The sequence below is a fragment of the Etheostoma spectabile genome, chromosome 11 (genome assembly GCF_008692095.1).
Source record: "Etheostoma spectabile isolate EspeVRDwgs_2016 chromosome 11, UIUC_Espe_1.0, whole genome shotgun sequence".
NCBI lineage: Eukaryota > Metazoa > Chordata > Actinopteri > Perciformes > Percidae > Etheostoma > Etheostoma spectabile.
Genome location: NC_045743.1, coordinates 6,871,120 through 6,883,718, shown reverse-complemented (window position 1 = coordinate 6,883,718; position 12,599 = coordinate 6,871,120). Strand labels below are relative to the sequence as shown.

The 12,599-nt window shown below is 40.0% G+C and overlaps 1 protein-coding gene across 1 annotated transcript in view; it reads left to right on the top strand.

The window, feature by feature from the left end:
• LOC116697930 (immunoglobulin superfamily member 3-like) overlaps positions 1–12,599 on the top strand; it is a 74,714-nt gene that overhangs the window by 1,458 nt on the left and 60,657 nt on the right.

The following is a 12,599-nucleotide window of genomic DNA, read 5'->3' as shown; positions in this document are numbered from 1 at the left end:
CCTAGCTCACACATCACCAAAACCTCAGGCAATGTAGTCATCCAGGGGTGTGAAGACACATCATCAGCTTTGTTGTACAGTAAGTCATCTCTCTGGGTAAAGCCACTGTTAAGTTATTTCTCACACATTTGTAACTTACCTGCAATTCATTAAATTTCACAGACCAATGTGAGTTGGAGCATATATAGCCGATGACACTCAGTGACACATACAAACACTCATACAGGCATGATTGCTGACACACACATACACCCAGTACATCCTGCCTGTGATTTATCCCAAACAAACACCAGATGGCTTTTCTTTTCTTGGATGGGGAGGCCTGTCAGCATTGCCGGGGGACAGAAGAGGGGGGCGTGAGTGGGAGTGGAAGTCAGCCCGCTGGAGGCCCCCATTTGGCCAAGAGGATTACCAGTCTGTGCCTTGCCTCACGTCTCCTTTCAGCGCATCAGAAGTCACTCTTCTCGCTGGGATTGGGGGCTGCAAATGACTTTTCCCAACAAAAACGTGACTACAAGACTACTCACAGTCACAATACAGATCTAATCTACAGTGTAGACTGGATAACAAAGGGTTTTCATATTACATAATATCATATGGTTATTACTCGGTAAGCAGTTTAAGGTGGTAAAGAACATTTCAGGTGTTATGAAAGGTTTTACGTGATGTCTCAGTGTTGGCACAAACCACAAGAGGACTCAGGATACTTTCAAACTGCTGTTATGTTCCCAGCATTATTGGAGATATTAGGCTGGCAATTTTCCTACATGTTATATGCTGCAAATAAATCCTCTCAGTGCAAAAGAATTTGTTGATTGACAGAAAATAAATCGGCAACAATTTGGATAATCTTTTTTTTTTTTTTTATTTTGGAAGCAAACATGACAACATTTTCTGGTTCTTGCGTCTGACATCAAGTATTTGGTGATAGTGGGTGTACTATCTTTGGGGCCGGACTGTTACTCAGACAAAACAATACGTTTGAAGACGTCACAGTGGGCTCGGGGACCTTGTGGGTGTTACACACACAGTTTTTCAGCCAAATTGCCCAAAAATAACATGGATGATTCCATACAACATTCTTCAGGTAAAATTAATGATTCATTTCATTGAATTTTTTGGGTGTTTTATTTAATCTTATAGCATTTGAATTCTTTTTTTTCTTTTTTTAATGGTTTCAAAACAGTATCCGGACTAAACTTTGACATATACCCATCTGTGATCCACTCAACATCCTCTGATCTTAACGATTAGCTAAAATAATTAATAATTTCTACCTTTTTAACTAAAAGCTTATTTATAATTTGATACAAATGAGGTTTGTTGACCATAAATTACAAGAATAAGTGTAAAACCAATTATTAAACCAGCTCAGGCTTTTTTTTTTAAAAGCACCAAAAGCCTGAAAAAAGTGACAAATAAAATCAGAAAAAGGACAAAAACATTGAAAAAGCACAATGTTTAAAGTTTTCACCTGGAAGGGCAAGCTCATGGTTAACGGGAAGACAAAACAAGGGATAAAGACAATATTTGTTAATCGATTATGAAGTGAAATTTTATTTCAGAAATGTTTTTAAAACCCCAAATAAGTCACTGGTCAATTTGACCGGAGGGATACGAGAGGGTCCCGAAAGTGGAGACAACACAAGGGTTAACACACACAGGTTACGGGCAAAAGGCTGATCTGGTCTCACTAAAGGATGCAACTATGCTCCAGTAATGCAACATTGGTGCTAGTGTATACATATGTATGCATGGAAATATATTGTCATATCAATAGTTTATCCCTTTCCTAGTGTGCATTTACAAACATCTTTTACATGAGTTGTGCTTGTGTCTGTCTGTTATATGTGATCAGCTGTCTGATTGTGCCTCATGTGTCAGCTGGTACATGTGTTTGCACTTGCATTTTGTTTGGAAAGGAGAATCAAATAAAGTTGGATGACAGCCGTGTTAGACGGAAGCTGTATCAGTCATTGTTACACCCAGAGGTGCCACTTATATCAGGGTTATATCTGCTGCTGGGTTTTCAACCAGGTGTGAGAGGGTTATGCGCATTGCACATGCGTGTTTGTGGCATCCGGGTGTATGATATAAAGCATATAAAAAGAATTCCCTGAAGGAGCAAATGTTTATTAGCTTTACAAACTTGATGTCTTCCTCTCCCCCTGCAGAGAGTGAGAAAGATGTCATGCTTTTTGTGTGGTGAAACAGTGTGCTTATTTTAGATTGTTCTTCTGTTTGTGCAAGAGTGTGTTTGAAATGGGGATCCAACCTAAAGTAGCAGCCCAGTTTATATAACCAAATTAAAATGTAACATGTGCGAGGCTGGCTGGTGTAATGCTTGAGTAGTATCCATTTACTGGGCTGACAGGAGAGCAGCCTCCAGTTGCCCAGGTTTAGATGAGCTTCCACTGGTCCTGTTTATAAGTGGTCTCAGAGCAGCTTCACAGAAGAAAATCTTGAAGCTTATCTCTGACAAGATGCACATTCTGGGGTGTGTGTGTGTGTGTGTGTGTGTGTGTGTGGTGTGGTGTGTGTGTGTGTGGTGTGTGTGTGTGTGTGTGTGTGTGTGTGTGTGTGTGTGTGTGTGTGTGTGTGTGTGTGTGTGTGTGTGTGGTGTGTGTGTGTGTGTGTGTGGTGTGTGTGTGTGTGTGTGTGTGTGTGTGTGTGTGTGTGTGTGTGTGTGTGTGTGTGTGTGTGTGTGTGTCAATAGCAGTAAGTGGCACAATCTCATACTTGTTATTATTTCTTGTTCTCCACCTTCCGCCACATTTTGTCCCGCTACTGTTCACGGAGCGTTGCCAACACGAGCACACAAAACATCAAAATGTGTGCAATTATAATGATCTGGAATGGTGTGATATCCGTTTTCCAAGAGATTTGCCACGCGGTTTTCACGAAATTGCCAAAAAACTGCGAAAAATTTCTCATTGACTTTAACGGGAAATGTTCGGGAAACCGCTCAACATCGCTCAAAACATACATTTTTTCAAACAAATTGCTCTCCCTCCTACAATTTTCACTCTTTATACAGCACGGTTGGTCAAAATATAGGAAATCTTGTGCCTGTCGCAGACATGCACAACAACTATGCACGCCAACTATGGAGTCCATTGGACATAAACTTTTGGCTCTGTTCATACCAACAGCCAATAGAAAACATTAAAAAATATCTGGATTCTTTACTGAGGAAATCACCATAGCAACAAGTTCTGACACACACACACACACACCTATCATGACTTTTCACTGGAGGCCGTGTTGTCCTCTCTTTGCAGGACATGTCAAACAGCAGAGTAAAGTTAGCTCAGATCAACTGTTACTAATGATATTAACTATATACCTGTGGTGACGATGGCCTTTACTCAACCATTGTGACTTTAGCTACATGTACTGCCACAGAAGGAGAAAAAGAAAAGGAAAGGACAAGAAGAGGAGCGAAATAAAGGAGAGAAGATGATGAAAGGAGAAAAGGTGTTATTTGTCAGCTAGCATGATGTCATGATGGACTAACTGACCAACTGAACTCAACTGATCAACCAACTGATCACTTCAGGCCTCAACACCAACAGATGTTTTTACAAAGACGAGACATGAAGAGAGGAGGAGGAGGAGGAGAGGAAGGAAAGAGAAGAAGTGTTATTTGTCAGCTAACATGATTCCACGATGGACCATACCCACCAGACTCCATATAAATAAACTCCATGTCATTTTAGCATCGTAACAAACATCTCAATCAAAGTTGACAGAAACCAAATAAAACTATGAAAAGCTGTTTTTTGGTCTTTTCTACACTTTTCCCACCATGAAAAACTCTAGTGTTGGTTGAAATGAACACATACTTTACCGATTTACATGTGAAAATATGTTGGCTCTATACACTCTAAAAGAACTATTTCTTTTTTTTTAAATGGAGTCTGGTTGGTTTAGCGCAAGCTACTTCGTAGTTTTTCTTGGGAAACAGGTCTTAAACGTGTTTTTAAAAAGGTCTATCTCTGATGGGTTAAGCCACTTAACACTTCCCCCTTTAAAATACACTGTATATATTTAAAATGTTAACAAAACTGGGGTAATATATATTGTAATGCTAAGGCTCGCCTCCCTAAATCCACCAGACTCCATGTCTACAAAAACCAAATAAAACTGGGAAAAGCTGTTTTTTGTCTTCTCTACACTTTTCCAACCATCACAACTCTAGTGTTGGTTGAAATAAAGACATACTTTACCAATTTACATAAATAGATAGATAAATAGATTTTTAAAAGGTCTATCTCTGAAGGGTTATGACACGTAACACTTATTTTTAGTTTTATTATTATCACGGTAAAATTTCTGTGCGAATTGTCTAGTTGTTGTTATTATTAACTAATTTGCATAATCCTTTTGTCAGATGGTTGGCAGTAAGGATAGGAAAAATGTTGAATGAATAACTAATTCAGGTTGGCTGAAAGTTGGGTGTGGCAGTGGGAGTGTCCACTTTTTCAAAAGGAACATAACCAATAGACTTGCATAGAATTAGCTAAATTTTCATTTAATAATTGAGTTTATATTTTCTAAGACTTTGAACATGCGTTATGTCTGCATTCAATTTTGTTATTTATTAATATTATTGTGAGGAAAGTCAGTTCAGACTTTTAAAATCAACATTTTAGCTCAATGGCTTAACTGCATGTAAAGTGGAATTATAAAAATACGCAGCAGGCGACATATTTACTGTGATGATCAATATACAGCTCCATACAGACATGTATGTGACAAAGTGATGTGACAGTAACTTCCTCCACAAACAAAATAACCATTTAGCAGTGGTATAAGTATACATGCTTTTTAAGGAAATACAACACTGGTATGATCATGTTAAACATATCTGGTTTCTCCTTCAGTCTTCCTTATGTTTTTGTGAGAGTTTTGATGCTATTTCACATCAGAGGTCAGAAAAGATGCTAAAACAATACCCTATTATCCTGGCTCATAACAGTGCAATCAACTGAAAAGGGAAACGTTTTTAAGTAGTTAAAGTAACACCATCAAACTTTGAGTACAAAGTTGGCCCTCACTAATTGCGCCAATCAAACAACATGAAGGTACTTAAGAGCTAATTTCCATTTTAGGCATAACTATTGCTTTTTTTCCTCCAAAACATTGTGCCATGGAAGAAAGGCAGCACTTATAGCCACTTAAGTATAGATTTCATTGTTCATTTGGTGCTGAAGATTATTACAAATGCTTAAAGTGGTTAGAGATTGAAGAATCTAATTTTTTGTGCAGACGTACTCATTAAAATGTGTGCATTTGTTAAGAAGGAAATCTATAATTAACAGTGAAAGAAACTTGGGACATGAAAGTGACAACTGTATGAAGTTCCCTTTTTTACCTTCTAGTTTTTTGATATTATAATGCAAGTTTAAGGAACATTTGAGACGCTTTGTTGTTTGCAAAATTAAAGGACTTTAACTATTTAAGGGCTAAAAAGGAAAACAAAATAGATACATGTGTCATTATTTCCATGGACTTTTTATGGTCATGGGAATGTTGACGTCAACTCGCAGGCATTTAAAACTTTGTCAAGATTTAAAGATTGCTATGCCACACCCTGATGCCCACCAAAGCATATTCTATGTCCCAAATATAAATGGCAACTGGAGGCTCCCACCCCAAAATGACAGGGATTTTAGCTTGTGTGTGGTCAAGCCAATGCATCTTCTTGAGTCAGCTGTTGCCACACTGGGAATGCTTTCCATGTGTTTGTAAGCCTCAGCTGACACGACAGAGACTGTAGTCTAGACAGTGAGGGAAAATGCAATAACTCACTGTCGAGCTGTTTGTATAACTGATGTAGCTATGTATATACTACGGAAAAGTTTGGCATGTGTGCATGTGATTGTCCCAAGTTTTGTCGTCCATTATTTTTTTCCTGTTGTTTGCACCAGAAACAGAGGACCTACTTCTCTTTGTTTGGGGAAATGCGGACTTGTGCTGCTGTCTGATTGCAGTGCTGTTTGCTCCTCTTAGTATTTTCGGTGCCGGCTACGTTCTGTAGTTGCACTCACGCTTGTTTGCATCATAAGCACTAGACACACATCTTTGTGTATACCCCTGACAAGATGCTTTTTGTGCTATTGTTTTATTCATATCATAACATTGTTGACTGAACTGACAGAAACCAAACGATACAAACGCAAAAACAAGACTGTCAGCTTGGCTATCATGCAGCAATTGCGTGTTAGGTTTCAGTAAATATTCATTAAAGGGATAGGTAACAGAAACACAGGCCATGGGTAGGTCCGTGTCAGAATTCACATGTCCAGTTATAGTCATGGATCTACAGAGCTGGGTGAAGGCCATGTGATTGTGCTTGTGGACTTTGTTGCATGGTGCACCCAAAGCTAAGTCAAATACCGGTTACTAGTGTGTCTACGGGGCAAGTAATTGCCATGTCATACAGACTTCACAGTCTGCTACAGAAACTCACACCCAACTACCACTGCAGTTTTACTACAACCCTACAGTTCTCCGTTATCAGTTCTATGTTTCCTCCTTTCTCTGACCGCTCAAAGGTGAAAAGTTGGTGTGAACGGAAGAAAGCATCTTTTCCTTCTATGGTGCTTTCTAAAGAGATAAAGAACACTTTGAGATTGAAAATACTTTTCTGCTAGCAGAGCAATAAAACAAAAAGTGAAGTTAGTGGGGAATAATCACAGCTTGTCTTCTCATGCAATGTCTTGTTTTTTTAATGATGATCCTCCCCCGTGACCCAGATCTGAGCTGTAGTCTCTCTCCAATTCACATGGGTAAATGAGTGACTGTGTGAAGTGAAGCAAAGTTCTTGAGGGAGACTTCCTTCCTGCCACAGTGAATTAGGAAAGTGGCTGGAGCTGGAGCCGGTGCAGAAGCACCGTCTGCTTTGTGTCAGATGGTGACTCTGCAGCAGCACCTCGGGTTTTACTGTCAGGATTGTCCCACATCACAACTCCCTGCCGGGATCGCATGGCTGTGCCTGCACACCTCGTCACGCCTGAGATTGTTTCTAATCTGTTTTGTGATAACAACCCAACAACAACCCTTAAGCCATTCAGTTTGTAAACCGGTTTAAGTGTTCTTTTGGGCTGATTTGCATGTATCTCTGCCTCTCCTCACTCAAACATTACTCCAGCTGCGTCCCCCTCCTCCAGTGAATGGCCTCTGACCTCCCTCCCCCACTCTTTTCTAAACAATACTATGCCCAGCCCACCTCCTCTTCAAAGAGAACTAATTAAAAAAACTGCCCTCAAACCAGATATTTTCATTGTCCTTATTGAGTCAGAGGAAGAATCTGCGTTTAACAGCCACATCTACCTTGGACTGTTTATGAACACCTTCCTTGCCCGGTTAAAAGACCAACCCAGCCGCCTTTTTGCCTTGGGATTTGGTCTGCTCCTCCCCCCTCTGCTGTTCTGTGTTGGGAGTGATGATGACTGGTCGGCGAGAAAATTCCACTTTATTCTTACACACACACACACACCACACACACACACACACACACACACACACACACACACACAGAAGCACACACAGCACTCTGAGCTTGCTGTCTTGCGGTGCAGCAACACTCCCCTGTGCCATGCTTGATCCTCCACCAGTGCAGATTCCATACTGGTGGGATGGACACCAGGCCGCGTAACTATGGCGACTGCTTCCCACCTGCACACTGCTGATCCATATGCAGTGGCACGCGCTCAGCTCTGTGTGCACGTTTAAAGGTGTGAGCACATGAATAAATGTCCACATGCGCACTTGATTTTTTTTCACTTTTAAAATTCCTCTTATGTAATGATGAAGAGCACTTCACTCACTTTGCCATTATGTTTTGGTAATGTTCGTCTTTCGCTTAACACCTAAGACCAAAGAGGTGTGTGTGTGTGTGTGTGTGTGTGTGTGTGTGTGTGTGTGTGTGTGTGTGTGTGTGTGTGGTGTGTGTGTGTGTGTGTGTGTGTGTGTGTGTGTGTGTGTGGTGTGTGTGTGTGTGTGTGTGTGTGTGTGTGTGTGTGGTGTGTGTGTGTCTAATTAATTATGCATAAAATAATTTATTTACGAGTGCATGTTTAATGGCTGAAAGGCAAAATGAGTGACAATGGCAGAAAAAGTCTGTTTGAAGTAGACTAATTAATAGTTAATTTGTTTCCTTTCCAATCTGCAGCTTAATGCGCAAACGTGGGAACTGATAGCAAGCTGCCAGTCATACAAAAGCTAACCACTGTACATAAAGTAGATACAGCTGTCGGGCTTAATTGTGCACAAGCGCAAGATGGATAATGACTGAAGATAGCTGGATGTTTTTATAGCCCCACATTCTTTTACAATTAACGAAAACATTCAGTCGACTCTGCTGTAACAGTGTGACAGGAAATTATGAGTCAAGGTTTATTTATTTTTTTAATTAGTTGAGCTTTTGTTTTGTGTTCATTTTGTTTTGTTTGGGGTGGATTTGAGACCACAGTGCTTTGTCATGCAGACAGGGTTTGAAAGGGAGGGTTGAGGTTGGTTAGGACTGGGGGTTGGGGAGCTGAGGTTAGTTGGGTAGCAGGTGTCATTATAGAGTTAATGGATTTGGCAAAGGGACTAAATTGGAGCACTTAATGCACCGGAAGAGTGTGTGTTTGTGCATGTGTGTCTGATATGAATGAACCACTTTGACAACTATGCCTCTGACCCCTTTGTCTTGCACTACGTTATAATCCAAAATAAACAGTATGGGCTAATGGTGGGACTCTCTATAAAAGGATAATGGCACTTTTAGCTACCTAAACACTTCTGTGTCTCTCACAGACAGTCCCGCCACAGCTTCTATCCATCACATACAGACTGAAGTGTAACCATCTTTCACACTGTAAATGCTAACCAAGCTCCCAATGACTCACATAATTGTAGATTTCACAAGATGATATGCAGTGCTAACTATATAATTGAAACTTTTATATAACTGTTTTGGATATCTTTGACTTGATGTTCTCCAAAATGTTAAAACATGGACTGCAAGTTTAAGAATTGCTTCTTTGTCAAGTGCCTTCAATTCATATTCAAATTTCTTTATTAAGAGGAAAACCTCTTGAGATGTATCATCTCGTTTTCGAGGGGACCTCAAGAAAAACATACATGACAAACACATACATACTGACAGACAAAGCTCTCCATTACACCAAAACCACCTATGTCCTTCCAGTTTCAACCATTAGATATTAGACAATAAACAGTTTATTGTTTTATATAGACAGTTTGAGGAAAAAAATATATATATGTGTGTGTGTGTGTGTGTGTGTGTGTGTGTGTGTGTGTGTGCTGTATATATGCAGTATATCAAACATGAGGAAAACAGTTGCAGCTTATATACAAATAAATAAGAAGAGACATCTTAAACTGGCCATATTCACTGCATATATTCAGTGATCTATGTGGTAGAGTTAAAAAGCAAGATGAAAGGGCGTTAATGAGGAAAATGATGGAGAGAATGATTACTTCCTGTATACAGTACTGTATTTTCTCTATGTGCAGCTGTTGAGTGATTGCTCTCATTGTAACTGCTAGGTTGAGTGAAATTCACATATTCATGTATAGCAGTGCATAATTTTCAAGCCTTCATTTGATTTATGAATAAGTGATACAGCTTGTTCGTTGCTCTGCCTGATGACTATAGGCGTTATACCAATGAGTTGTTCTCAAACACAGTTTTTTACTGTGGTGAGAGAGTTAAGAGAGACATTGCTACTTAACTGCAGTTTCTCACTGTCTTTCTTGCTGCCTGTCTGTCTTTGAATTATTTATTCATCATAGGGCTGGTAAGGAACTGTATTTAAGTACACACACATTTTTTAGACTTTAATTATATTTATATGTCAAAGATGTTGCTGTAGCGGCGCCATATGTTTTTATGGTATAGTACTGCTTCAAAGCTAAGTAGCAGAGGCATGTCATCATTCTCTAACAAAATCCCAAGTTAATCACGTTTACGTTCCATCACGTTCATGTTGAGGGACAGAGTGATAAGGCAACATATGGCATTTTAAAACCGTAGCTTTACTGGAGGACAAGGAATATATTTAGTCTGACATCACAGATGATAATTGTGACTGAAATAGTTTGACAATTATTTAAAAGGTTCAGAGGAATCAGTGCATGATGATGATCCATTTCAAATGATCACTCAGGATGAAACCACAAAATTCAAAAGCTGTTTTCCAACGTGGTCAATCTGGAAAGCGAAGCAGCTGAGGGTGTAGGAGGGAGTATGAAGATGCAGCTGTTAACAGAGAAGGATGGATTATAATCAGTTCGTTGTTGTTGACACTATCCATAAATACTACCAGCAACGGAGATAGATAGGAGAAAAAGTGAATTAGCCCGCATGGAAAAATTCCATTACTGCTAAGCAAGCATCGCCCCTATGCTTACTTACATACAATGTGTGTAATGACCACAGACACCCACACTATACAGTGACACAGGCCTATGAATTAGTCCTAACCCCCCCCCCCCCCCCCCCCCCCGCCCCCACCGTGCTCTCACCAGCTGTTATGAGCAACGGCGCAGGTGGGGGTATGACTGTTGTAGCCCAGGGGGCCCATAAATTAGGACTAGTTAGCATAGTGAGAGCAGGGGACAGCATGACCCAGGTGTGACACAAAGCAGGAGTCCTAGTAAAGAGTTGTAGACACCATACATTGATTTGACTCACAAAAATTAAGACTTAAGACAAGTTGACATGGACTTGATAACGAACTTGACTTCCTAAATGGCATGAGACATAGTAAAATCATTGTCTGTTCGGTGTGTATATAAGAGAGATATTAGGTTAGCATAAATGACTGGAAACTAAGGAAAACTGCTAGCCTGGCTGGGCCAAAGGTAGTACAACCATTTCTTGGTCACAAGCACTAACGTCCTGATGTTTTGTTGTCATTGTGAGGTTGCCAGGCAAACAGCGCAGACTTCAGAGAGTTATTGCTCACCAGTACATAACCCTCAGTGAGATATATGTTAATTAATGAGCTTTAGAGGTGCTTGTAGGTGAAATTTCTTACCTTCAGTCATGGCCAAGTTAACCATTTCCCCATCTCTTGAGTCTTTATGCTAAGCTAGGATAATCGGTTGCTAGCAATAGCTTCATAATTAGCACACACACAAGAGTGGTATCAGTCGTCTTATCTATATCTTGGCAAGGAAATGAATAATCTTATTTCCTAAAGTTTTCTTCTAAGAGCTTGGTCCCTGTTGGGAAGGACCGTGAGAGAGCTATGCAAGAAGCAGCATTTACATGAATTCTCTTTGCACTACAGCTAGAGATAGAGAGTGTGAGTCTCGGCGATACATTCATGTAGTTTAATTAAATATTTCCTGCTTTACATGACTGTGAAAAGTATGGTAGAAGGTACTCTCAGCACAGCTGGGTTACAAAAACTTAGTGCATGTTGTATGTAATAATGTTTACGAATCACCTGGCTCTCTTTACTTGAGCCATACAAAGATAAAATAGTGACATATAACATATCTACTTCATCATCCCACTCTCTCAACTCTTTTTCTCTTGTTCTTGTTTTGACCTGCGTGGATGTAATGGGCAGCTGTTGTAACTGTTTGTCAGCTGTTGGAGTGGCCTATCCAACTGGCCCGCTAATGGAAGTTAGAACACTTGGTCTCCCTTTCTCCCTGTATTTCTCCATGTCAGACACTCACACACAGTGTCACTCGTGTTTCCTATTTGACAGGCTGCTAGCAGCTACAATGTGTTTCCTTGAACACTGAAAATCGTTAAGCTTTTGCTTCCGCACAAAAGAAAAACATTCTGTCTCCCTCGTCCGTCGTTAAAATATCCCAGTTAATAACTCAGCTGTGGATATGGGATTTGTTGAAAGTTTTTGAAGCTGACAAATGTGTCAGAGGTGGTTAATGATGGCCCCTGCTACAATGATTTCTACATTCTGATGCATATGATGATTATCACCACGGGAAGGACAAGGAGTAGAAAGAAAGAGAGAGAGAGAGAAGGAGGCCTGAATTGTAATATTTGATACTGCACAGAGCCCATCAATCAAAGATCCAAGAATCTAAGAAAGCTGTGGGGAAGGAAGCGTGGGGCTTCTCATCACTCCATTACATGGTTTACATTAGGATGACATTCTTACCCAGTGCCATGTGCAATGAGTAAGCAGTGTTTATTCTCTTTTCTGCTCAAGGACAATACGAGTTTCTACACTGAATCAGCAGAGACACAAATTCTGTTATGTCCAGTTTAGATGAAGACAATGAGAGAAAAAGAAAGAAAAGGCAATTATAATCTTACAGGCTGCAATATATTGAAGCACATACATATTTGTTTTGTTGCACTGTTTGAGGCATTATTTGTATTGCACCATGTCCATATCCTATTAAAAATGTTTCCCTTATATGAAAATGTTTCCTCTGTCTACTGCCTTTGTCTTTCGCCCTCCAGTTTTCCCTCATCTTGGAATCTCTCTGTCTCTCTCTTGCACTCATGCTCTCTCTGGTAATGATGTTAAAAGGGTCAAATGCTTTCGGAGGCCTAGAGGGAGAAAAATGCTGAGTGATTTTGGAAAATGGTTAAC